Below are 24,058 nucleotides of genomic sequence, written 5' to 3' on the forward strand. Positions count from 1 at the left end.
TGCTCACTCATTCCATTTCATCCTTGTTCCCAGGGTAAGTGTGGCTCCCTGTGACCACGTAGGAGCTTTTGGAGGGATGGGAGACTCGTCCTTTCAGTTGAAGGCAACACAACTCATTCTCCTTTCAGGGCCTCAGGTCACGTGGGCCCCTTTCCCTTCCACTTTTAGATGATCTGCCATGAAATGTTCAGGTTTTCGTGAAAATTAAGCACACCTGCATGCTACAGCACACCTGCAAAGCCATCTGATATACATAACACAAGACCTAACGGGCATCAGAACCAGTGAGGGATTCCTTCCGAGAACCAATTCTACCAAAAATAAACAAACAAAAAGAAAACAACAAAAAAACCCTACAGAGCAAGTCTCAAACACAAGGATGCTTATTTCTATGTTATTTAAAATATAGAAACAATGGAATCAATTAAAATGACCGATGACAGCGCATGATTAGTAAATTATGATACGTATGTAGAATTGACTTATGCAGCTATAAAGAAATTGTGTTTGTTTTTGGCCAAGTGTGGTGCCTCACACCTATAATCCTAGCACTTTTGGAGGCCAAGGCAGGCATGTCACGAGGTCAGGAGATCGAGACTATCCTGGCTAACACAGTGAAACCGCATCTCTACTAAAAATACAAAAAAATTAGCCGGGTGTGGAGGCGGGCACCTGTAGTCCCAGCTACTCGGGAGGCTGAGGCAGGAGAATGGTGTGAGCCCGGGAGGTGGAGCTTGCAGTGAGCCGAGATTGCATCACTGCACTCCAGCCTGGGCAATAGAATGAGACTCCGTCTCAAAAAGAAAAAAAAAGAAGAGGAGCACCTCAGGAGGCCAGGGAATGCCTCTGAGCAGAGAGGATGTCTAGGGTGGGTCTGGGAGAATGAGGCGGGATTCTCCAGACTGACAGATGGACGGCAGTGTCTCCACAGGGTGTGTGGAGAACCAGTTCATCGCTGACTCTGGGAATGCACTCCCTCACAGAACACTAACTCAACACTCCCTAAGAATCCTCCGCCTTGGGGAAGATTCAGCGGCTATGATCTAAGAAGCCGAAAGCCACGTTCTACTCAGGGCTCTTCTACCAGACCCTGAGAAGGCCACTCTGAGCCTCAGGATCCTCATCTGGGAGGCAGGGGCCAGGGCTTTCGGTTTCTCAAAGATCCCTTCCAACTTTACCAATCCAAAGCTAAAGGGACTTCGGAGGTATTTCTACACAGAAAAATCATTACAAATATGCAGAACAGCATCTCCAAGACGATAAAGCACAGTTACTTCTCTGGTTTCCGTTCCCGTTAGGCTTTTGGCCGGGCGCGGTGGCTCAAGCCTGTAATCCCAGCACTTTGGGAGGCCGAGACAGGCGGATCACGAGGTTAGGAGATCGAGACCATCCTCGCTAATACAGTGAAACCCCGTCTCTACTAAAAAAAAAAATACAAAAAACTAGCCGGGCGAGGTGGCGGGCGCCTGTAGTCCCAGCTACTCGGGAGGCTGAGGCAGGAGAATGGCGCAAACCCGGGAGGCGGAGCTTGCAGTGAGCTGAGATCCGGCCACTGCACTCCAGCCTGGGTGATAAAGCGAGACTCTGTCTCAACAAAAAAAAAAAAAAAAAAAAGAAAACATAAAGAGATGAAATGGTAGGAAGCACGGCAACATTGTATACCTTTGAGTCCTCAACAAATTTGGGGAAAAACAATATTTGCTGGAGATCAGATTTTTAATTTCTCTAAAGTACGATTCCCACCAAGGACCTTAGACCCCAGTGCTGCTCATACATGCACTTGAGAAGCTTACGTGACAGCAGGAGAGGAATGCTGTCCATAACACTGCCCAAATGCAACTGATCTATCGCACCGAGCGTAACTGCGACTGTTGCTCTCCTACTGATCCACTGGACTCGGGGCCAGGTGAAGGTGCTGAACTGTCCTCAGCTCTAGGACTGCATCTATTCCAAGTCAGCCCAGGCTGGCTGTAACTCTCTGTGGACTTGCCTGTCTTCGTCCCTCAGTGGGGGTTCTGTGGGGGAGACAGGGCCCAGCTGCCTTCCACACACTTCTAACCACAATGCAAGGATGATGGCCCATTCATCTGCAGACCCTCAGCCCCTAGCACAGTGCTTTGCATGTTCAGGAATCGAGAAATGATTGTCCAGTGGAAAATGACCATTTAGGATAGTCCTGTGTTTTCTGAAATGTGCCCTCTGTAACTTGTAATACTGGCAGATTCTCTCCACATGACAATCCTTGAAAAGCCACCTTTTCCCCAGGCTGACACCCTGGGGTGCTGCAGCAGCTCCCAAGGCTCCCAGCCACCTCATTAGCTTCCTCTGAACAGACTGAGGTCTGCACACGTCCTCCTCAGGGGAGTCCGTCGGAGCTGCGGAACTGGGGCTCACAAGGTAGGTCCTAGGATCTCATTGAGCTGAAAATGATGCATTCATGAATTTTTAATAGTCAGAAAATGTATCAAGAACAAAGAACAAAGGTTTCCAAGGCAAAGAAGCTTTGCTTGCTGGTCTCCAGGAGCCCTCAGGTGACACTGGCTAAGATTTTCCATCCCGTGTCCATTCACATTCACCAACCTAACCTCTGCTTCCCTATTCCAGAGACGTCCCCCAGTGCAAGGGGAAACATAAACAATGCAATTACTTTTAAAAAGCAGAGACGCATCACACCGGGGAGAGAAGGCTCCATGTTCAGCAGAGTTGGCTACGTGCTGAATGTGGAACAGGTTCACTGGGGAGGACTAATTGGAAATAAAAGCATTTCCTTTAACCTAATCACCAATAAACAGCAGTGACGGAAGCACAGCAGACTGACATCTCGGGCTGACATCTCCCACAGCCTGTGCTGCAAGGACTTCCGGCACAGCACCAGGCCTGTCTGCGGGAGGCTTTGCAAGGGGAAAATGTCCTTGGTACCTATTCATTTTGAAAAACAAAAACTACCACTACTGCTTTTACATAGGACGTTTCTATGAAGTCGTGAAGAGTTCTGCTCAGCCAGTGTCTCTGGGCCCCTCCTCTGAGCCAGTCACAGTGTGAGAGGTGGGGGCAGAACAGACAAGGCCTCTGGCTTGACCATCTCTCATCCTAGAAGGGAGGTGGACACAGGGCACAGTCATCCCATTCCACCCCAGAGAAGGAGACCAGACGCCAGACAACCTGCATCCACGCCCTGCTTTGCTGGGTTCTCGGCACACGGAGTGTTGGGGAACACAGGATCACCCCGGGCCTGCCAGCTCCTCTCTCTGTCAGAGTGGGGTGCTCTCCCCCAGGGCTGAGACTTCGCACCCATCAAACCCTGTTCTCTGCTCCCACAGGACACACGCTACACCCTTCCTCAGCCCTAGCTCCTGTAGCAGTGGGGCTCCTGCAAGGAGGTACACAGGGCCAAGCTTGGTCCCGCTTCCAGAAGAGCCTACTGCGCACACACTGCTTCTGTGTTTGTCTCAGTCTGTTTCTTCATGTGTCAAATGGGTATAAATCTACCCGTTCCTTAGGGCCACAGGTGGCACGATGCTTGGCACACGCTGGGTGTCAATAAATGCCAGCTCCTTTCCAGTCCCGTTATAACAAAACCTTCTCGAGAGCAGGGACAGTGCTGTTTTTCTGTACTGGCCATAGGGGGGTGAGTCTAATAAGTGCTCAGTGAATCCCAATTAAAAGAACAAGGGCCTCATTTACATGCTGCATACACACATGCATCAACATACATCATGGCAGGTTTCAGATGGTCATTTCTGTGTGACCTCAGCACCATTCCCAACATACGGTTTAGCACAAAATGGTGCTCCATTAAAGTCTTTGGAATGAAAATACAAAAGAATAAGAGAATACAGAGTCAACTGTAACATGACATATTAACATAGGATAAGAAAAAAGCAGGCACCCTTTAGAGAGAGCAAACAGTCAATGTAAAGACAAAGTTTTAATAAGATGGTAGTTTCTCTTTAAATGCAATGGCAGTGTGGTAGATTGCATTACCGTCCGAAACACTCAGGGCCCCTTCCTACAGGATCATCCAGCCTCGCCTTGTTGGTTTCTAGCCGCTTCATGACTTGTTTGACTGAGAGCATAATGGAAGTCACACGGGCCACTGGCCAGCAGAATGCTCATGAGCAATCCTGGGGTCCTTCCCCTTCGCTTTTCCCTCTGCCATACTCCCCGGTATGTCTCAGAGAGGACTTGGGTCACGGAATGGAAGCAGACCGCAGCAGAGCCACAACTAGGCCGCGATGGACACAGAACTTAAATGAGAAGCAAGTATTTGTGCCGCTGCACTAAGTCACTAAGATTCTGGGCCATTTGTTACTGGAGAATAGATTGTTCTGCACAGAATGATACAGATTAGGGTTCGAATCACTCAATCCAGTTCCTACTGTACTGGCCGCTCAGCTAGGCACTGGCAAAGAGAGATGATGAAGACAGGATTCCTGCCAAAGGGGGCTCCCAGTGGAGAGACTGATGTCTACACAATGACACTAGGCATGTCCTGTGCGTGACATGTGGACAGAGTGCTCCAGGAGCCCTGATCACAGTGGCTGGGGAAGCTAAAGGCATGTGACATGGTGAGGAAATGACTGGGCCCTCCAGGAAGAAAGAGCACAACTGGCTGTTCATGGCCTCGCACCCACAGCACTGTATGTTGTATTACCCCAATATTTTCCCTTTGTCTTCTCCTTCTGCTATGGAATAATAACTGCAAACTGTATAATAAAACAGATTTTAAAAAGCATGCATGGTTTTTGTTTTTTAAAAAAAAAAAAAAAAAAAAAAAACAACGGTGGCTGGGCAAGGTGGCTCACACCTGTAATCCCAGCACTTTGGGAGGCCGAAGCGGGCAGATTGCCTGAGGTCAGGAGTTCCAGACCAGTCTGGCCAACATGGTGAAACCCTGTTGCTACTAAAAATACAAAAAAGTTAGCCGGGCGTGGTGGCATGCACCTGTAATCCCAGCTACTCAGGAGGCTGAGGCAGGGGAATTGGGGAATTGCTTGAACCAGGGAGGTGGAGGTTGGGAGGTTGCAGTGAGCTGAGATCGTGGCACTGCACTCCAGCCTGGACGACAGAGCTAGACTCCGTCTCAAAAAAAAAAAAAAGCACAATGGTGCTTCTGTGTGCTCTTTCATTATGTAAAGCTGAGAAACCCGCACCCCTGGCTCACAGCCTGATCATCTCCCCCGTGTTTAGGTGCCTATTATCTGTGTGTCCCCACGTCCCTAGCAAGTCCTGGAAACGGGCCCCCACTATGGAGAGCCTTATGTTCTTTCCCAGGAGGGGATACCCAGTCTGACTCCTGTCTTCTCTGGATCTCAGAGAGCTCCAAGATGACCCTGAAATATGGTGGGAACAAAGCCAGCAGGGACAATGGGACTCGGCAGCCTGGGCTCCAGAATCATGTCGCTGGTGGGCAGGGATATGTGTGCTCACAAAGTCACCCATTCCTTAAGGGAGACGTTGTCTACTCCGGACAAGGCTCATGTGCAGAGGCCTCTTCCCGTTCTTCTCTTCACAATGACAGGAGACTTCCACAGAAGAGTACTCCAAGCTCTCCAAGGAAAATGGAGCAACTACGCTTTAGGGATGAGTTGTTAAATACGAGACAGGCACTACACCAGATGCACAAGAGCAAGTCACCCAACTTGTCCTCATCCCGGCCTAGCGAGGAAGGTACTGACATCGTCCCCATTTCACAGATGCCAACACTGAGGCTCAGAGAGGTTAAGGAACTGGTCTGAGATTACACCATGTGCCAATGTGGTGAAGGAAGGACTCTAACCCCCATCTCTGCAGCCCAGAAGCTTATGGACTAGCCACAATTTCTCACATGGAAAGACCATCAGCTCCAACTGCACTTCAGACAAACTCCATGCTAGAACAGCAGGAGTCCAGAGATGGCAGGAACAGCAGACATGATTTTGTGTGTGTGCAAGATGTGTGAACACAGCCACATTCTCTGAACACACGTGTGCACACTGCACATGGATCGTACATGTCTAACGCAGTCATTCCAAGTGGAAAGATGAGTGAAGAGAATTGAGAAGGTGGCCCCTGATGGGCAAATGCCTGTTCTTAGGCTTCAAGATCCAGTGTTGCTGCTTTGGGCACAAGACAGAGGGCATCGTGTCACACACCTCCCACCCCAGGGCGGCTTCTGTGCCCCCCCTTGGATGCCCCCGCCTCCTGTGCTCATTTGTACTGCAGCCCTTGCCTCCCGCTAGACTGGGGCCTCAAGGCCACTGTCCTTTTAATATCTGCATCTGCAGCGCCTGGTACGTGGCTTGGCTCCTGGAGAAAACGTGATTCAGAGTTGCAATGGACAAGCAAGCAGGGTGTGACAGAAGTCACTGCAGGAGGGTCTCATGGCCTAGGTTCGGATCCTGGCTGGGACACATCCTAGCAGTGCCACCTGGGGCAAGGGGCTTCACCTCACCAAGCCTGGGTCTCCTCAATGGGCTCGCAGGAATATGACAAGGGTCACAGAGGTGACAAGGCAGATCTGCAAACCTGCAGCTAACACTGAAGGGCTGGAAAAAGTGAACCTGTAGAGCACAAAGGTGTCAGCAAATGTCAGTGGGAAGCCGTGGAGGGCTCCTCGTCCCCCAACACCACCAGGCATTAAGGTTCAAGTGCGGGAAGCCCAAAATGCTCTCCCCTGCCATGGATGCTCTGATTGTGTCTATCTGGGGCAGTTTCCAGTGGCTAATAGATCTTGAGTTAATGTAACTTCACAAAGACTTTCGGAACTAACACAAATTAAATGACTCCATTATGTCAGCCTCATTTCACTTTGGTTTTGCCGCCAACAGTTCTAAGAGGCAAGTACTTTGCTCTATGACACTGTCTTGTTATCCAAGTTCCCAGCCAGTTTTCCACATCGAAGTATTTCTTTCATTATGCAAAAAATGTTGTGTTAGCCACAGTCTAAGGAAAGACAGCAATTTTTCTTGGCCATAAACAGCCTGGTCATAAACCACAGCCTGTTTCCTATGAGACCTCCTACTCTTGCTCCTTCTGCAGCCCACAGTGGGATTAGAGTCCCCTTCCTAGGCAGAAAAGCATCATGTAAGGCTGAAGGGAAGCACCTCAGAAACAGGTGCCAGCAATGCCCAAACAGGAGCTGGGCATCAGGAGTCCAGGTCCCAGCTCTGCCGCCTGATGCTGGTGCCCGCAGCATCTCTGGGCATCACGGCCTTCTGCTGGGAACTGTGGAACTCGGTCCCCAGTGCTGTTCACAGCCTCACTGGCATGTCACATGAGAGAAGATGTGAAAGTCTTGGACATAAGGGAACCCAGGACATAGGAGGCATTTGAGGACCCAAGAATGGGCAGGAAGGAGAGGATCAAGGGGAGGGAAAGCACGAGGGAAGGCAGGAAGCCAGATCTGGGCTGGGAGAAGCAGATGCCAGTAGCCTGAGATCCTTCTGGCACCCCAGAGAGAGGCCACTTCATACATCCTGTACCAGACCCCAGACACACGGGAGAAGCGCGGCTTCCCTCCGCCTTTCCCAGGGTCTCACTCATGAGAGGGAAGAATAGAAAAAGGGTCAGGTTTTCCAGGTACCTTGCAGGGTTACAATCAGCTCTACTTCTGCCTCCTCATGGGACCCAGCAGAGGCCCAGCTTGTTGGACTGGACCTAAATGTCAAGGGCCAAAGTCAGGGAGTAGGGCTGTGGCAGGGGTGGAGTCAGGTGCCAGGCCTGCAATGCCCAGTCCAGTGCCCTTTGTCCAAGATCACAGTACAGCCTTTCTGGTGTGGCCAGAAGCCAACTGAACCTGAAAGAATGGGGGCCACATGGCTGGACAATCGCTGCCCCCTGCTGAACCCACTCCACCCCACCTCTGACTCCTGCCCTCCCCGAGTGAGTGAACGGCAACCCCACCTACCCTGTGGCCCAAACCCTTCCCCTCCTTCTCCATACCCCACACCCATCCTTCTCCATACCCCACAACCCTACACCCTGCCAAATTCTCTTCCTACCCACACATCCCGGAATCCACCTCCTCTCTCCACACCAAATGGCACCCCCAGGCCCAGCCACTGCAACCCACCCTTATCTCAGCACCCAGGCTCCCACCAGTTGTCACTCACCCCTTCCAGGCACTTCCCAAAAGGCCAATCTGATGGCACACTCTCCTGCCTTCTCATGACCATTCCTTGACTTCACAAGAGACCTGACTTCGACCTTGGCTCATGGGCCCTGCTGCCCCTCCAGCCTCACCCTGGACTCTCCTCTTTGCCCTCACTCCCACCCTGAACAGCCTCAGCCTCGGGAACCCAGTGTGCTTCCCTGCCCCCAACCTCCTGGTCTGGCACAGGCAGTCCTCACTGGTAAGCAACCCCCACCCAACTGCCCTCTGCCTGCCCAGCTCCTCCCGGCCCGTAAATCTCCCCTGAAGGCCTCTTCCACCAAAAAGCTGTCCCCAACACCTGCACCCAGGCTGGCTGGAGGATGAGCCCCTCCTCTGCAGTCTCTGGGGCTGCCCCTGCCTTCACACTCTGGCTCTATCCCCGTGAGCCCAGTGCTCTCTGCACAAAGAGCCATGCCTTGTTCTCAGCTGTTTCACCAGCACCCCTGGCAAGATGACATGCATTTAATATGAGGAATCAATGGCAAGAATGAATGCTAAAGTCCAGATACACACACACACACACACACACACACACACACACACAAAATTTTTTTGTTGTTGTTGTTGAGACGGAGTCCCGCTCTGTCACCCAGGCTGGAGTGCAGTGAGGGCTCACTGCAATGTCCACCTCCTGGGTTCAAGCGATTCTCCTGCTTCAGCCTCTCAAGGTTGCTGGGACTACAGGCGTGCGCCATCACGCCCACCTAATTTTTTTTGTATTTTTAGTAGAGATGGGGGTTTCACCATGTTGGCCAGGCTGGTCTCGAATTCCTGACCTCAAGTCATCCGCCTGTCTTGGCTTCCTGAAGTGCTGGGATTACAGGCGTGAGCCACCATGCCCGGCCCTAGTTATATATTTTAAATTTTCAGTATAAAGAACACACCCTAATACCACGCCATACCCATGCCCTCATGCCACCACCAAAGCTTCAGGGAGAATTGAGCAAAATGCATTTAAGGAAACAAATACCTTTGACTCTCTCTCAGCTTATAAAATGCCCGTGGCCCAACTCTGAGGAGGGGTGAGTCCCAAACTTACCCGGGAGGTGCTTCTGTACAGAACAACAATATGTGATACTTGTTTTTACCATTGATACTTGTTTTTACCAGAGTTTTCTCGCAGGAGTAGACTGAAATTAAGATGATGAAAATAACTGCATTTTAGGAGGCTCTACCCAGGAGTGCAGGAAAACACAAAACACCTCTGTATCCTTGCAAATGTGCCTCTCCGGGGAGGCTACGCCACAGAACCCCATTCCCTCTGACAGGCTACTTGGAAAAAGGGCACAGGGCCGCAAAAGCCCAAAGTTTTGGACTCCCCAGACCACGTACAACTCACACAAGACACAATCTGGGCCCCAGACACCACAGCCCTGGCCATGACTCAGCCCAGAGCAACACAAATCACAGATGCCGTGGCCAAAGTGTGTTTTATCTGTACCTCAACGAAGCCTCAGCATCTGAGGCTGGAGCCCTGGGGTCACAGAGAGAATGACAACTTAGACCCCAAAGAATTTCCCTAAAACATGGAGGATGCAAAATAAATACATTTTTTTTCCCATTGCCAAAATGCTTATAGATGAGGCAGATGGGGAAGAAGAAGGTCAGGGTTCCGGTTCCCCACAGCTGATACTCCACCCCAGACCCGGCCTCAGGCTCCCCTTGTCCAGGGGCTCGGCTGAAGCCCAGCAGCTCCTCTCCTCCCGCCGCTGACTCAGAAGGGACGACCGCGTTCTCGTTCCTGTCCCCAGCTACCCCAGGGACTAGGGGGAGGAGGAAGAAATGGCTTCAACAACTAGAGTGCAGGTGGAATTTAAAAGCCACCCTTTTTTTATGGCAAATGTTTCTACCATAAGAAAAAGTACGTGCCAGTTATTGTGGCCCTGCATAGACAAACATTTAGCAAGTCCTTGTCATGTGAACAGAGATGGACCCAGTGCAGACTGGCCTTTGAGGCATTGTCCAACAGGAAAGGTCTAGGATGGGGGAGCCTCGGAGGGGTCAGGTCCCGCACTGTGTCACCCCAGCGGCAGGGTGGCCATGTGCCAGAGCTCCTGGACAGTCCAGGTTTAGGCCTGCCGTCCCTGCAAGATCTGTGATCACTGTCTGCCCTTCATTCTCAAAAATCTACAGTCCTGGAGGAAAATCACAGGGCTGCGGCGTCCACCCGCCTCAGCGTGTTCTCACAGTGACTGTGAGGGTCACACAAGGCAGGGCTTACCAAGTCCACCTTCCTACCAAGACCTGACCTGGACGGGGGGCAAACTGATGATGTCTGAAAAGGTTGAAATGTTACACTGCTAAGAGAAGAGGGAATAGAAAAGGGAAGAAAACTCACTGAGAAATTTCTGTGAAATTGGAAAATGACGAATGAACAAAAGTAGTTTCTGGCCTGGAGTCACTGGCGCTGACCCTGGAAGGCACGGGTGAAACCACGCTGAGTGAGCGTCACCAGGGCGGAGTCAAAGGCGGTACCGAGAAAGGCTTTCCTTCCCCACATGCTCCTTGTCCAGGAATTTGCTAGTCTCCAGGACCCTCTGGGAGGCTGTGGAGGAGGCCGAGGTGAGTGCCAGGCCCCAAAACCACCCCAGGGAACTTCTCCACAGACCCACCCCTGGATGTAGAGACACGCACCAGACCCTTCAAGCCACTGCCATCCCTCTCGAGTCCCTGCAAACCTCCCCACACACCCTGTGGGCCACCTGGGAGGACGAAATGATCTATAAGGACAAATGGCAGGTGACCAAGGGCAGAGTGTCAAAGAAAGCAGTAGGAGCTTAGAGTGTGGCCTGATGGCTCCATGGTCCCCCCATCCCCGCCGCCCAGGCCTCCAGGCCACACTGGGTACTGGTCGGGGAGAGGCGGTGAGAAAGGGAGTTTGAGATTACTCAGACTCAGGCTTCTCTCCTGGGCCTGCCATGGTTGAAAGATGGATGGGGAATCGGAGATAATAAGAGGCTGAATTCACAGCTCACCCAGCAGGCTCATGTATCGGTACTCAGGAGAAAACTGTGCGCTTCTACGAGAACAAGTTACAGGCAACACAACAGAAAATGGAAAGCTAGTAGAATCTCAGAACGTGGATGTCAAGTCTCCCAGGAAGGGCAGGAATTCCGGGGATGAGCCTCCGCCACGTGACGGGTTCTTCCTGAGCTAACCCAACATCTCCCCGTTCCAGCAGCTGCAGCTTCGGCAGGGCAGAGAAGACCCCACCCCTGATTCCGTTAAGTGCCCACCACGAAAACATCCACATGACCTCATTACAACCCCCTGGCAACCTGGAGGGGTAGTTATGACAGTCCTGATTGTGCAGATATGGAAACTAAAACTCACAGAGGTTAAGAAAATGAAGTTACTCAACCCAGGTTGGCTTGAGGTCAAGGTTTTTTCCATGACATTCAGCCAGCTGGGGCCAGGGCCCTGGGCCCACTAAAGCATCACCGTAGAAAAGGGAGGTGAGGCACATCCCAGGCTGCCCACTATGCTGGCCCTGCTGCGTTTGCACTGTTCATGCTCCTTTCTCAGCTCCTACAATGCTCCATGTTACAGACGTGGACATGAGGCTCACAGAAGGCCAGCTCATGTGGAGGCTGGGCCCAGGTTTCCACGGTCTTCCACTCTGCCAGCCAGCCTCCAGCTGCCTCTCCCTCTCTGCCCAGTTTCCCAAGGGCTGTAGCTCCGCTGAGGGCACCTCCCACAGGCCATCCCTGGGGCTGCCTGCTCTCCTTCCCATCAGCAGACCTAGATCAGCCGTACCCGATTCAAAGGGCTCCCCCATCACTGCATCCCCTGTCAGAATCAGAGCCCATCCTTGTCTCCAGACTGCGTCTCCAGCTCACTCTCCACGCCGCAAAGCACCACCAAGAAGGGAGAGCGGTGATTCCAAGTGGACCTAGGACCAAGGTCTGGCAACTTTCACTAGAGGCCAATGAAAACAAGGACTGCCCTAGACGAGACTTCCCACCAAACTGCATGTGAATGAGGTTCCAGACACAAGCACGGCCTCTGGGCAGCACCTGAGACCGTGGCCACTGCGTGGTCCGGTGCTCCAGACACAAGCACGGCCTCTGGGCAGCACCTGAGACCGTGGCCACCGCGTGGTCCGGTGCGGCAGACACAAGCACAGCCTCTGGGCAGCACCTGAGACCGTGGCCACCGCGTGGTCCGGTGCTGCAGACACAAGCACGGCCTCTGGGCAGCACCTGAGACAGTGGCGACTGCGTGGTCCGCCGGGATCGCTGGCCTCCGCATTTCTCTAGCACACAGGTTCTGTGACTTCCCTGAACGGCAGAGCACCTGGAGGGCCTCTTAAACTACAGATCGCTGGGCCCTGCCCCACAGTAAGTCTGGCGTGGGTCTGAGAATTTGCATTTCTAGCAAGTTCCCAGGTGATGGTGCTGCTGCTGGCCTGGGTCCACACTTTGAGAACACGGCTCTGACAGGAGGCTTTGAAGCCAGCAGTGAAGTGGTCATTTACGCTACAGGTGAAAACAGAGAAACCCCAAAAGACAAAGATCAAGGCAAAGGCATCCTCTTCAAAAACCTACAAATCCCTCATTAAAAAATACAAAGATCCATTTCCCTCAACCTGGCAGCCAAGGTCCTCTAGGATTTGGCCCAGCCAAGTTGGCCCCTCACCACCCCCACACTCCTACATCAGTACCAAGCATCAGAGCCCAGGCCATGGGTCACCATCTCCCTCCCATCTTCACCCCACTCAAGCTGCTCAGGCTCTGCCAACGCCCCTCCTCTCCTCATGTCACCTGTCACCCATCCACTGGCATCCCCATCAGCTGCTCTCTCTTCTAATAAGTGCCTTCAGAAAATAACCCTCAAGTTTATGGTCAACTGATTTTAGACAAAGGTACTAAAGCCATCCAATGGAGAAAGGACAGTCTTTTTTAACACCCCATGCTGGAACAACTGGATATCCATGTGCAACACAAAAAAAGCTTTTACCTCACACCCGACACAAAAAATAATTAGCTCAAAAGGATTATGGACATAAATGTAAGATTTAAAACTATACAACTTCTAAAAACAACATAGGAGCAACTATCTGTGACCACGGATTATGCAGAGGTTGATGACATCAAAGGTACATCCTATTTTTAAAAATTGATAAATTGTACTTTATCAGCACTTACAACTTCTCTCACCACTAAGAAAAAGACAAATCACAGACTGGGAAAAGTATCTCCAAACCAGGCATTTGACAAAGGGCTTGCAACCACAATGCACAGGGAACTCTGACTCAATCATAAGGCGGCTACGAACCTGGTTTTAAAAAGGGTGCTAAAGGCTCAGGCGCCTCACCACATGGGATCTGCGCACAGCTTGTAAGCAGCTAAGAAAATGCTCCCATCAGCCCTCAGGGAGGTAAATGAAAACCACGGGGAGAAGCCACAGGCCAAGGCATACAGGAAGCAGCCTTGCAGAGGCCTGCAGGGAGGACTCAGCTGCATTCCCAGTGCCCTTCATCCTCTGCGGGGATACTGGCACCAGAGTCACTCATTCACAGGCCCCTGGAAGGCAGGATGATGCCCGTTCACTTCTGCTTCTCTGAGAGGAGCAGTGTGAGGGAGCTGTGGGGGGGAGATACAGGGTCCCCAAGACAAACTGGTGAGCTGCCAGAAGTCTCTGGAAGTTTCCAATCCTTCCGGGCCCCGGGACCAGGGCCAATGCTGCCCCATTTTCTCTCCCTAGGCAGCTACTGGGTCTGGATTATCTGATGAGTGAGACAATTCTGGCCTGAAAACATACAGGAAATGTCTTCACATCTTCACCTGATCACTTCCAAACCTCAGGCAGTAAAGCTCTTCCGTATTTCGTTTCGAGCCATGAAGGAGAAGAGTGAAGGCTTTCCTGGGGATGAGAGGGCTTGAATGTGCCAGGAACAGGTGTAACGGTCCGTGCCAGACAGGGCTGGGTAAGAGAACACCATCAAATGAAACGGCTCCATCACAGAACTCATAAACACTCAGTACCTGCCGATGGAGATTCACAACAGTATCCATGAAGTACTTTCAAAAAACAATGCTGAATACGATCAAGCCTCGCTCCTCCTCATTCATTCATTCATTCATTTTTGGATAGAGTCTTACTCTGTTGCCCAGGCTGGAGTGCAGTGGCACGATCTCTGCTCACTGTAGCCTCTGCCTCCCGGGTTCAAGCAACTCCCCTGCCTCAGCCTCCCAAATAGCTGAGATTACAGGTGTGCGCCACCACGCCCGGCTAATTTTGTATCTTTAGTAGAAACGGGGTTTCACCATGTTGGCTAGGCTGGTCTCGAACTCCTGACCTTAGGTGATCCACCTGCCTCGGCCTCCCAAAGTGCTGGGATTATGGGCGTGAGTCACCGCACCCGGCCTCCTACTCCTAATTTAATGAGGAATAAAAAAAGAGAAAGAAGACCAAAAACAAGATTTGTTTTGTTTTGTATTTTTAGTAGAGATGGGGTTTCACCTTGTTGGCCAGGCTGGTCTTGAACTCCTGGCTTCAAGGGATCCTCCCACCTTGGCCTCCCAAAGTGCTGGGATGACAGGTGTGAGCCACGGCACCTGGCTGAAGAACAAGTTTAAAATGATCACAGGCACGCAACTGGCAGAACCCCCCACTGTGGTGCCTTGTTAATAAAATGCAAAATGTCCAAGAGTAAAAGAGGTGAACAGTCAATCTGCACTCACCAGCCAAAAGTCTATAGCCCAGCACATGCCGGATGGAGGACCAAGGTGGTGGGAAGGTTGGACATGAACGGACACGGGTGCTGATCTCAGACAGCTCCACCCTGGTGTCACGGCTCCTGCGCTCGGGTGCACAGTCGGCACCAGAGCAGATTAAATATCCCAATGCCCAGGCTGCCCCCAGCCAGTCCAGTTGGGATGCTCGCGGGTGAGGGGAGGGGCAGGCACCCCTCTTTAGTAAAGACCCCCTGGTGAGGACAATACACAGCAAAGTCTACGAACCTCTAGTCCAGCAAGAGGGAGAATCTGACGTGGAAAACAACAAAACCCATCCAAGAGACCCACAGCGTCGGGGAGGGCGGGACAGCGCCCCTCACAGCAAGGCCGGGGGACAGAGAGACCCACAGCGTCGGGGAGGGCAGGACAGCGCCCCTCACAGCAAGGCCGGGGGACCGAGAGACCCACGGCGTCGGGGAGGGCAGGATGGCACCCCTCACAGCAAGGCCGGGGGACCGAGAGACCCACGGCGTCGGGGAGGGCAGGACAGCGCCCCTCACAGCAAGGCCGGGGGACCGAGAGACCCACAGCGTCGGGGAGGGCAGGACGGCGCCCCTCACAGCAAGGCCGGGGGACTGAGAGACCCACGGCGTCGTGGAGGGCAGGACGGCACCCCTCACAGCAAGGCCAGGGGACCGAGAGACCGATGGCATCCAGAGGGCAGGACAGCGCCCCTCATAGCTCGGCCAGGGGGACCCAGGACAGAGCTGACCTGAAGTGGGGCTTGAGGGAAAGAAGAGCTGTGGCCGATGTGCAAGTGGCGCACGCTGACTCCTCTCTGCCAGCCTGGGGTATGGGGATGAGACTCCGCAGACCACATTCCCGCTGTGCTCGTGGGTGCTGGCAGGAAGCCTCAGGACCACAGAGGGAAGAAGCAATCTGCTCTCTCCCCGGGCCTCCCCTTGCCCCTCGAGTGCTTTCTGTCTACAATTCCTGCAGGTGCCCCCCAGTGACATCGCACCTCACTTCCAAGACCCCAGGTGCCCCCTTCTCAAAGGGCTGTGGCAGCTCCATGCCCCCTGAAACTTCTCTAACGAGATGCCAACACCAAGGGACCACACTCCTCCCTGCAGCTGCCCCATAACTGGCACACCTCAGTGTCGTCCCCTGCCTGCCCGGGGCCCAGCTACCAACATCACACCTCGGACACAGTTCTCCATAGTGAATCTTCTCTGTTCAGTGACCGGGTGGCTCCTCACTCCTGACCAATGCCGGGAGAACTTTCTCTGCCCCCACTCTCAGTGCCAGTGAGAATCCAGGCAAATGGGGCCCCAAATAACAACCAACTACTTGAGCAGAAATTGGGTCCAGTTACCTCCACAAGAAGGAAACACAAGCCCCCGAATGCCTGCCCTGCACACGAGCCATGACGTGCTCCGGCCGTGCAATCTGGAGGGGGACGGCTTTGAAATTACCCCTGTAACAAAGGGGCACCAGGAGGTAACAGCACCATCACCAACGGCTGGGCACCAGTCATGCATCAGGCATGGCCTCTAACACTGCTCTTTAGATCAACCTGCTGGGCATGGATTCGATTCCTACTTTACGAAGAGCACTTGGTGCACAGTAAGGCCCTGCCCAGGCCAGCGAAGCCAGCTCGGGACAGAGTTGAGGCTGCGGAGGGCTCCGCGTGGCTCCAGCCCATGCATGTTCATCTCTGCCCAGCAAGTGGACAGCTGGGAACAGGTCTGCAGACAGGACGGGCGTGGGAGGAGCCACACGCCCCCGATCTCCCACGCACTAGGAAAGGCTCCAGACATGTCCCCACCACAGAAGCCACCCACAGACAAAAGAGACAAAGACCCAGAAGGAAAACCTCCTGTCGAAGGTTTCTGAGGAACAAAGAGGCGCGTGGTGTGTGGAAAGCCAATCAAGTCATCTTATTTTTCTTTTCTCACAAAAAGAGAAGAATTTCTCTTGTCATCTGAGTCAGCAAACCACTGCATCTTCCCCAGTATTGAATTTCTCGAATCAAATTGCTTCTCCAGGCTGAATGCGAACGTTCCTTCCCTCTGCCTATTAATCACTGGGAGGTCCCTATTGATCCCAGAGTCATCTGGGTTTGTATCGGGAAAACTGTAAAAACTGCTCATTAGTGGAGCCAGTGGGGGTTGCAGAGACGGCTCTGGCCAGGGGCTCCAGAGCCCGGGCTCCAGCAGGCGTCTGCCACGGGCTCCCTAACGGACCTCGGGCCTCCATCTCCTCACATCAGCTGAAGGGATGAGGGCACATCAGGATGCTTTCTCCTTGTTTCTAGAAATTACGTTTCTGAGGGACTCTCCTCATTTCCTTTCAGTCTGAAAAACAAAGTACAAAGAAAATCCACACAAAAACTCATCTGTAACTCAGACTGCAGAAGGAACACAGAGGGACGAGCAATGCCAACACCGTATAAATAAGCTTCAATAACAACCTGCAAGAAGACTGGGCTCCACACGATTAACCATCACTTTGATGATTCACAAGGTTCTCTGGAATGTTTGAAGGAATTAAACAAGAAACAAAAAGTTAGAGACAGGCGAGAGGAGGAGCCAGATACTTGAGTTGGGAGCTGCTCTGGGCTGGGATAAACAGGAATGTGCAGCCCCCACGTAACCCCCAGGAGATGAGGTTGTTCAGAAACCACCTCCTCAAAGCATCCTCGAGGAGAAGTTCTGGAGCCCCCAGGTTGGCCATTGCCTGTGGAGCTCTTCCCTGCCCCTCTCGCAGCAAAGCCATGCCACGATCCACATGGGTGCTCTAGCAAGACACAGCCAGAGCTGGCCGCTCAGATCCTCCCGGCGGTCAATCTCCCCAGCAGCCACGGCGTGTGGGTGCTTTGGTGTCAGGTCCGCGGCACCCTCTAAATGCAGTGTCCCTGCAGCAAGGGACGGGGAGCAGAGCCGGGCATCTCAAAGCATGTAATAAGATAACATCTATTACCATACATTATAAAGAGGTTTATGCATACATGAGGGTTGTCATGAAATTTAATTTCAACGGTTTGATAATTAAGCAAAAAAACCCACAATAATTATCATATCTTAATTTCCAGTAAATGTGCTGAGCTGCCAACACTGTATTTTCCTAGGACAGCTCATGTGGTTTCACTAAGGTGAGACATCCACTGTTTCCAGTTGTGCATGAAAACTGGACGAGGAGGGAAAGCCGATTCTGGGGACGCAGCCCAAGGAACCGTGGGCAACTCCTGCAGAAAGGCGGGCAGTGGAGAACAGGTGGCTGGTGTGCAGCAGCCCAGTTCCAGCTCCAGCTGACTGCATGCCCCTGGTGGGTCTCGACCTCTTTTACTCATAGGGAAAAATGAGTGCAAAGCCCACTCCCTGTAGAACTGCCTATGAAAGCGGCATCTTTTCCAACACTGCCCCGGGGTAGAAATGTAAGTCAATACAGATCAGCTGCTCGACTGGGAACAGGGCTCTGAATGTCATGACTAACGGCAGGGGCCCAGGAAACATAATCACCAGGCACCAAGCATCACAAATCACATCTGGCAAACGCAAGGTTAACTAATGGTCCTTAATTACAGAACTGATACATCGCACATGACACAGAAACGCACAAGCTCAGGGATGAGTCACTAATTTCCAAAGGACCTTTTAAAGGAGAGATTAGGAAGGTGGAAAAGTACTTTCTATATCCAATCGCTTCAATATTCCATTGTAAAGTATGAGATTAACAAGATCTCGCTATGAAATATGATAAGAGTGGCACTGCTAATTTCTAAAAGCTCTAATATTCACAGTCTATGAACACCTCTTTCTTGCTTACCACCCCACCACATCCACCTCCACCATGCTGCTCCCCCTGCCTGCACCGCTCTCCCTGGCACACTGGCCCTGGCCACCTCCTGCTCACTCGTCACGTCGTGCTGTAAATGAATGTTTATGCCCCACAAAATCTACATGCTGAACTCCTACCCCCCACGGTGATTACATTAAAGGGCAGGGCTTCTGGGAGGTGATAGCTCATGAAGATGGAGTCCACGTGATTAGGATCAGTGTTCTTCTAAAGGAAGTTTGAGAAAACCCCTTTGCCCCTCCCACCATGTGAGGACACAGTGAGAAGTCTCCGTCTATGAAGCAGGAAATGGGCCCTCACCGCCCACAGAATCTGCCCAGCATCTTGATCTTGAACCTGCAGTCTCCAGAACCATGAGAAATAATTTTCGGTTGTTTATAAGCCACCCAGTCTATGGTATTTTGTTACAGCAGCTTGGCATTTCCATATTCTCATCACCTCCTCCAGGAAGCCCACCTAGCCACCTTCCTTGGACCCCCAGTCTGGGTTGGGTGCCTTCCTACGTGCTTTGCACTCTCCTCACACTGTGTAACAATTGCCTGTTTGTGTGCTTTTCTTCCACACCTAAATATAAGTGTAGTGAAAACACAAGCAGCACCACATGTACTCAGCAGCTTCACTCCCAGAGGGCCTGGCACCTGGGAGATACATAAGAATTAACAAATGAACACCCTGGACATCAAAGGCCCAGTTTGCATCTCCACCTCACCCTTTCTTCAGCTGGGTGAAGCTGGACTTTACAATCCTGAACCCAACTTAACAAAGGCTACACAGAGCAGAATGTGGGAAATAAACAGAATTTTGTCCCTGCCCCGGCCTCTCTCACACCATCCCAAGCTTGGCTCCAGCATCATCCCCCCTTGGTGTGTGAAGCAACAGGGCAGAGCTGGATGTCAGACAGACGGGCTTCCACAAAGTGGCTTTGATCAGCCACTCAGTCTGCTTATCTATAAAATGAGGACACTGTTCCCACATGAGAATATTATGAGGACTGAATGTGACTTCATATGGGAAGTGCTCGGTAAATACTATTTCCATCCTCTCTTCCCCCAGGAAGCATGTTGCTCCTCCTCGTGCTGTTGGGGACACATTTCTATCCATAGCTCTTGCACTGGGTGAGATGAGATCACCCCTTCCTACTAGGAGGGAGGAGAGGCAGCGGCACCACAATTATCTAACTGGGGTTGGTCTCTCTCTTAGATTGCAGGCCACCTTTGAATGCCAGTTCTGCAAACGGCAGCATCAAAGCCATGTTAATTCCAGGAATCTGGCTCTTCCTTTAAGAGGAGGCTGTGCTATCTGCAGAGGAAAGTGCTGTGCACCTGCCTCCCTCAGGTAGCAGTAAGAGCACTGCTTGCCGCTCCCGCTGACAGAGATTAACCTGGAGTCTCAGCCCCACTACTGCCCGCACCTCCAGGCAGAGTCCACGCCCTCCCCACTCCAGAGGGCAAAACACAGGCAGAGGAAGCTTCTTTAGGTTTAGCACAGCCTGGGGGGTGGCAGGGGTGCCTCCTCGTAGGGGAAGGGAAGAGCCAGGAGAGGGGTTTAGCTCAGGACTCTGGGAAGGAACTGGGTACTCAAGAGACAAAGCCTGGATGGACAGGGACCAGGTCTGAGGTCTGTAAGGTGCTGCCCGGCGTTGTGAAGTAAGGTACAACCATTTCCCTTCCTCCACCTGCACTGCTCTGCACAACCCCTCCACGGAGGCTGAGTGTGCATCTGACCCCCAGGAGGCTGGTGAGGCACTGAGAGAGTTTGGGAAAGGGAGGGGAAGGGAATCATGCATTCTAGGGCTCAGGGCTCAAGCCTTCCAAACAGGCACTCAGGGCATTGTCACATGGATTCATGGGTGTCTACAGCAGTGGGCACAGCGGGGGGCGGGGGGGAGCACCTAAGATGACTCCCTAGACAAATGTAACCTCACGGCCTCTAGTTCACCCGCCGCTCCCACCCGGCCCGGGACAGCAAGATGCCCTTGTCAGGCAGCAAAAGGCAGCTGCTCTGGCTGGGTTAGACACTTGTCCCAGTGTGTTGCCACTCCCCAGCGAGAAGGGGCCCTTATTTATTCTCCTTGGCACGCCTAAAGCCTGATGCGGGGCTTACCACACAGCAAATTCCTGAAGTATCAATATTTGTTGAATGAATATTTTATGAATAAATAAAAGAATAAGCGAGTTAGAAGCATTCAGAAATGAGAATTTAAGCAAAAACTTAATAACAAAAAAGCCTGAAGCACAAGACTAAATTGTGATTATTTGCAGCTGGGACTGTTAATGTCATCAGCCTCGCATTGCCAAGAATGAGTCAAGCTTACTATACAGGACAAGCTTAGCAATTTATAATTTCTTTAAAGTGTTTTATACTAGTGTCATCAGAAGACCAGATTTATGTTCTCTGGGATCTTGGACTACTTCAAGGCATTTAGACAAGAAAGAGTAGTCCGAGGGCTGACAGTTCTCTATGCAGCAGCACTGGACCCAGCACTGCCAAAGGCGTAGACCCCAGGGGATGCATCGGTGCTCCCTGAAGGCACCTGTCCTCATCCTTAGGAACCTGAGGTGCCGCAGCATCCAGCCACAGCCCTCACAGCTCATACACACGTGTTCCCACACCCAAGTGACAAGTCCTGTCCAAGGGATCTTGGGAAGGAGGGTTCTATGGCACCTCTCAAAGGCAGGCCATAAATGCCCCCCAAGCCATTGAATCTCTAGCTTCCAGCAGCCCAAGCAGGACCTGCTACAAGGTTGCAGGGCCTGGCTTGACATTCATGCATGTCATTAACAGTAATCACATTAAATATGAATACCCTGGAAGCCACCTCACAGTGAGTGCATTAGCATGGAAATGAATAAAGTGGCATATTTACACAATGAAATATTAATAGCAGTTCAAATGAAAGAACCAGATTTATATTTAGCTCCAAAGAATAATGCTGATTTTTAAAGTTTTAAAAGGACATATATGATATGGAACCACTTATGTCATTAAAAAAAAAAAAACTCTCGGCCAGGCCCAGTGGCTCTTGCCTATAATTCCAGCACTTTGGGAGGCTGAGGCAGGCAGATCACAAGGTCAGGAGTTCAAGACCAGCCTGATCAACATGGTGAAACCCCATCTGTACTAAAAATACAAAAATTAGCTGGGTGTGGTGGCAGGCGCCTGTAATCCCAGCTACTCAGGAGGCTGAGGCAGGAGAATCAATTGAACCCAGGAAGTGGAGGTTGCAATGAGCCGAGATTGTGCCACTGCACTCCCGCCTGGGTGACAGAGCGAGATTCCATATCAAAAACAAAACAAAACAAAAAAACTCTCAAAATAATGTTTGGTTGGAGATATATGTATGTACAATAAAGTAGTAAAACATGGATGTGCAATGATACCATCACCTCTAAGAAAGAAATTACCCTGAAGAGGAAGGAAAGAGAAAAGAAGATAGGATGAGGTGGGCAGAAGAGAAGACTTTAGCTATTTTTACTTTTATTTTTCCCAATACTTTCTTCTAACAAATTTCAAATATAAGGTGAAAAAAATTTACAATGAATACCCCATATGCCCATTAAGAGACGCTACTGTTAACATTATACTATATTTGTGTTAGCACCTAATGTATTCATCTGCCCATCTATTAATCTGTCAGATATTTTATACAACTCAAAGACTACTGTAGACATCATGCCCGGACCTCAAACCCTCCAGCGTGCATATCATTAACAGAGCTCCACACTGGTTTAGTTTTTCCTTCTGATACAAAGCTGATACATCAGGAAATGTACAAATCTCAAGTGATTATTTGCTGAGTTTTAACAAATAAATACATGTGTGTGACCCAAAACCCGACTGATATATACAACATGACCGTCACCAGAAAACTACCCTTATGCCCTTTCCCGATCAAACCCCGTTCCAGTCTCTCCAGAGGGAACCAATGTTCTGACTTTTTCCATCATAAACTGGTTCTGCTTGTTCTACAGGTTGGTGTAAAAGTAATGGCTGTTTTCACCATTAAAAATAATGGCAAACGCCGCGATTACTTTTGCAGCAACCTCCAGTATTTCATATCAATGGGATCACATGGCATATGCACTTTGGGTAAGGCTCCTTTCACCCAGCATCCTGTTCCTGAGAGTTGCCTGTGCTGTTCTGTGTATGAGTAATTCATTCGTTTTTGTTGCAGAGTACCATTCCGTTTGTAAGAAAACACCACCATTTGTTTGTCCGTTCTCCTGTAACGGACACCTGGCCTCTGTTTTCTGGCTAGGAACACTGTTGCATAGGTCTTCTTGTGACCACATGTTTTATATTATCCTTAAATAAATAACTAGGGTTGAAATAGCTGGGCAAAGGGTAAGTGTACGTTTAAGTTTATAGGATAGCCCCAGACCTTTTTCCAAAGGAGCTGTACTATTTTATATCCCCACCCACAAGGCATGAGAGTTCCAGTTGCTTCACACCCTCACCAACATTTGGTGCTGTCTTTAACCATCCTGATGAGTGTGTCATGCTGTCTCATCGTGGTTTGGACTTATATTCCACCACTGATTGATAATGTTAACGTTGCCATTTTAAAAAACATTTTATTTCCTTAAAACAAATGAAAGAGGCAGAGAGAGGGAGAGAGAATGATCTGGGGCAAAAAAAAAAAAAAAAAAAAAGCAAAATCTAGGATGTGGGTATGCCAAGTTCAAAGTTATTTTCTGTATGTTTGAAGTCTTTAGCAATTAAAAATAAAAATATTATTCCATCTGCAATTCCATCTGTAAGCGGATGTCCCTAGAACCCAGGCTGGGCTCGGAGGCACAGCTTCTTAGTATGGAGGCAGGCTGAGTGGGGAGCAGGTCAGGGGCCCATGGAGGGGCTCCACCATGGAAGGACCGCATCACCCCCGAGTCACTGAGCTCCACCAGCCTCCAGACATGCCCTGGCGGCCCTGGCTTCGCTCCTGACCAGCTCTCACTTCTGCATCAGCCTTCACTCACCTCTGCTGGGCCAGGGGTCTCCTGAGGCTGACCCTGGCCAGCGTTTGGTAGTGCCACCTCTCTTTGCCCTCCAGAGACTGGGTTTGAGTGACCGTGCTCCCCTCCTGAAGGTCTAAGCCTGGCCTGTCTTTCTGTAGCATTAATTCCTCAAAGGAATTCCTATTGATGCTGACATGCAGTTCCCAAACTGATGCCAAATATTGCCACATACTACCTTTTATTATTATTTTTTTTGAGACAGAGTCTCGCTCTGTTGCCCAGGCTGGAGTGCAGTGGTATGATCAATCTCGGCTCACTGCAACCTCTGCCTCCCGGGTTCAAGTGATTCTCCCGCCTCAGCCTCCCAAGTAGCTGAGATTACAGGCATGTGCCACCACACCTGGATAGTTTTTGTAGTTTTAGGAGAGATG

The 24,058-nt window shown here is 51.1% G+C and overlaps 1 protein-coding gene across 11 annotated transcripts in view; it reads right to left on the bottom strand.

Moving 5' to 3' along the window:
• TRAPPC9 (trafficking protein particle complex subunit 9) overlaps window positions 1–24,058 on the bottom strand; it is a 726,907-nt gene that overhangs the window by 225,515 nt on the left and 477,334 nt on the right. The gene's annotated exons all lie outside the window — the stretch shown is intronic.

Source organism: Macaca fascicularis, chromosome 8, assembly GCF_037993035.2.
Source record: "Macaca fascicularis isolate 582-1 chromosome 8, T2T-MFA8v1.1".
NCBI lineage: Eukaryota > Metazoa > Chordata > Mammalia > Primates > Cercopithecidae > Macaca > Macaca fascicularis.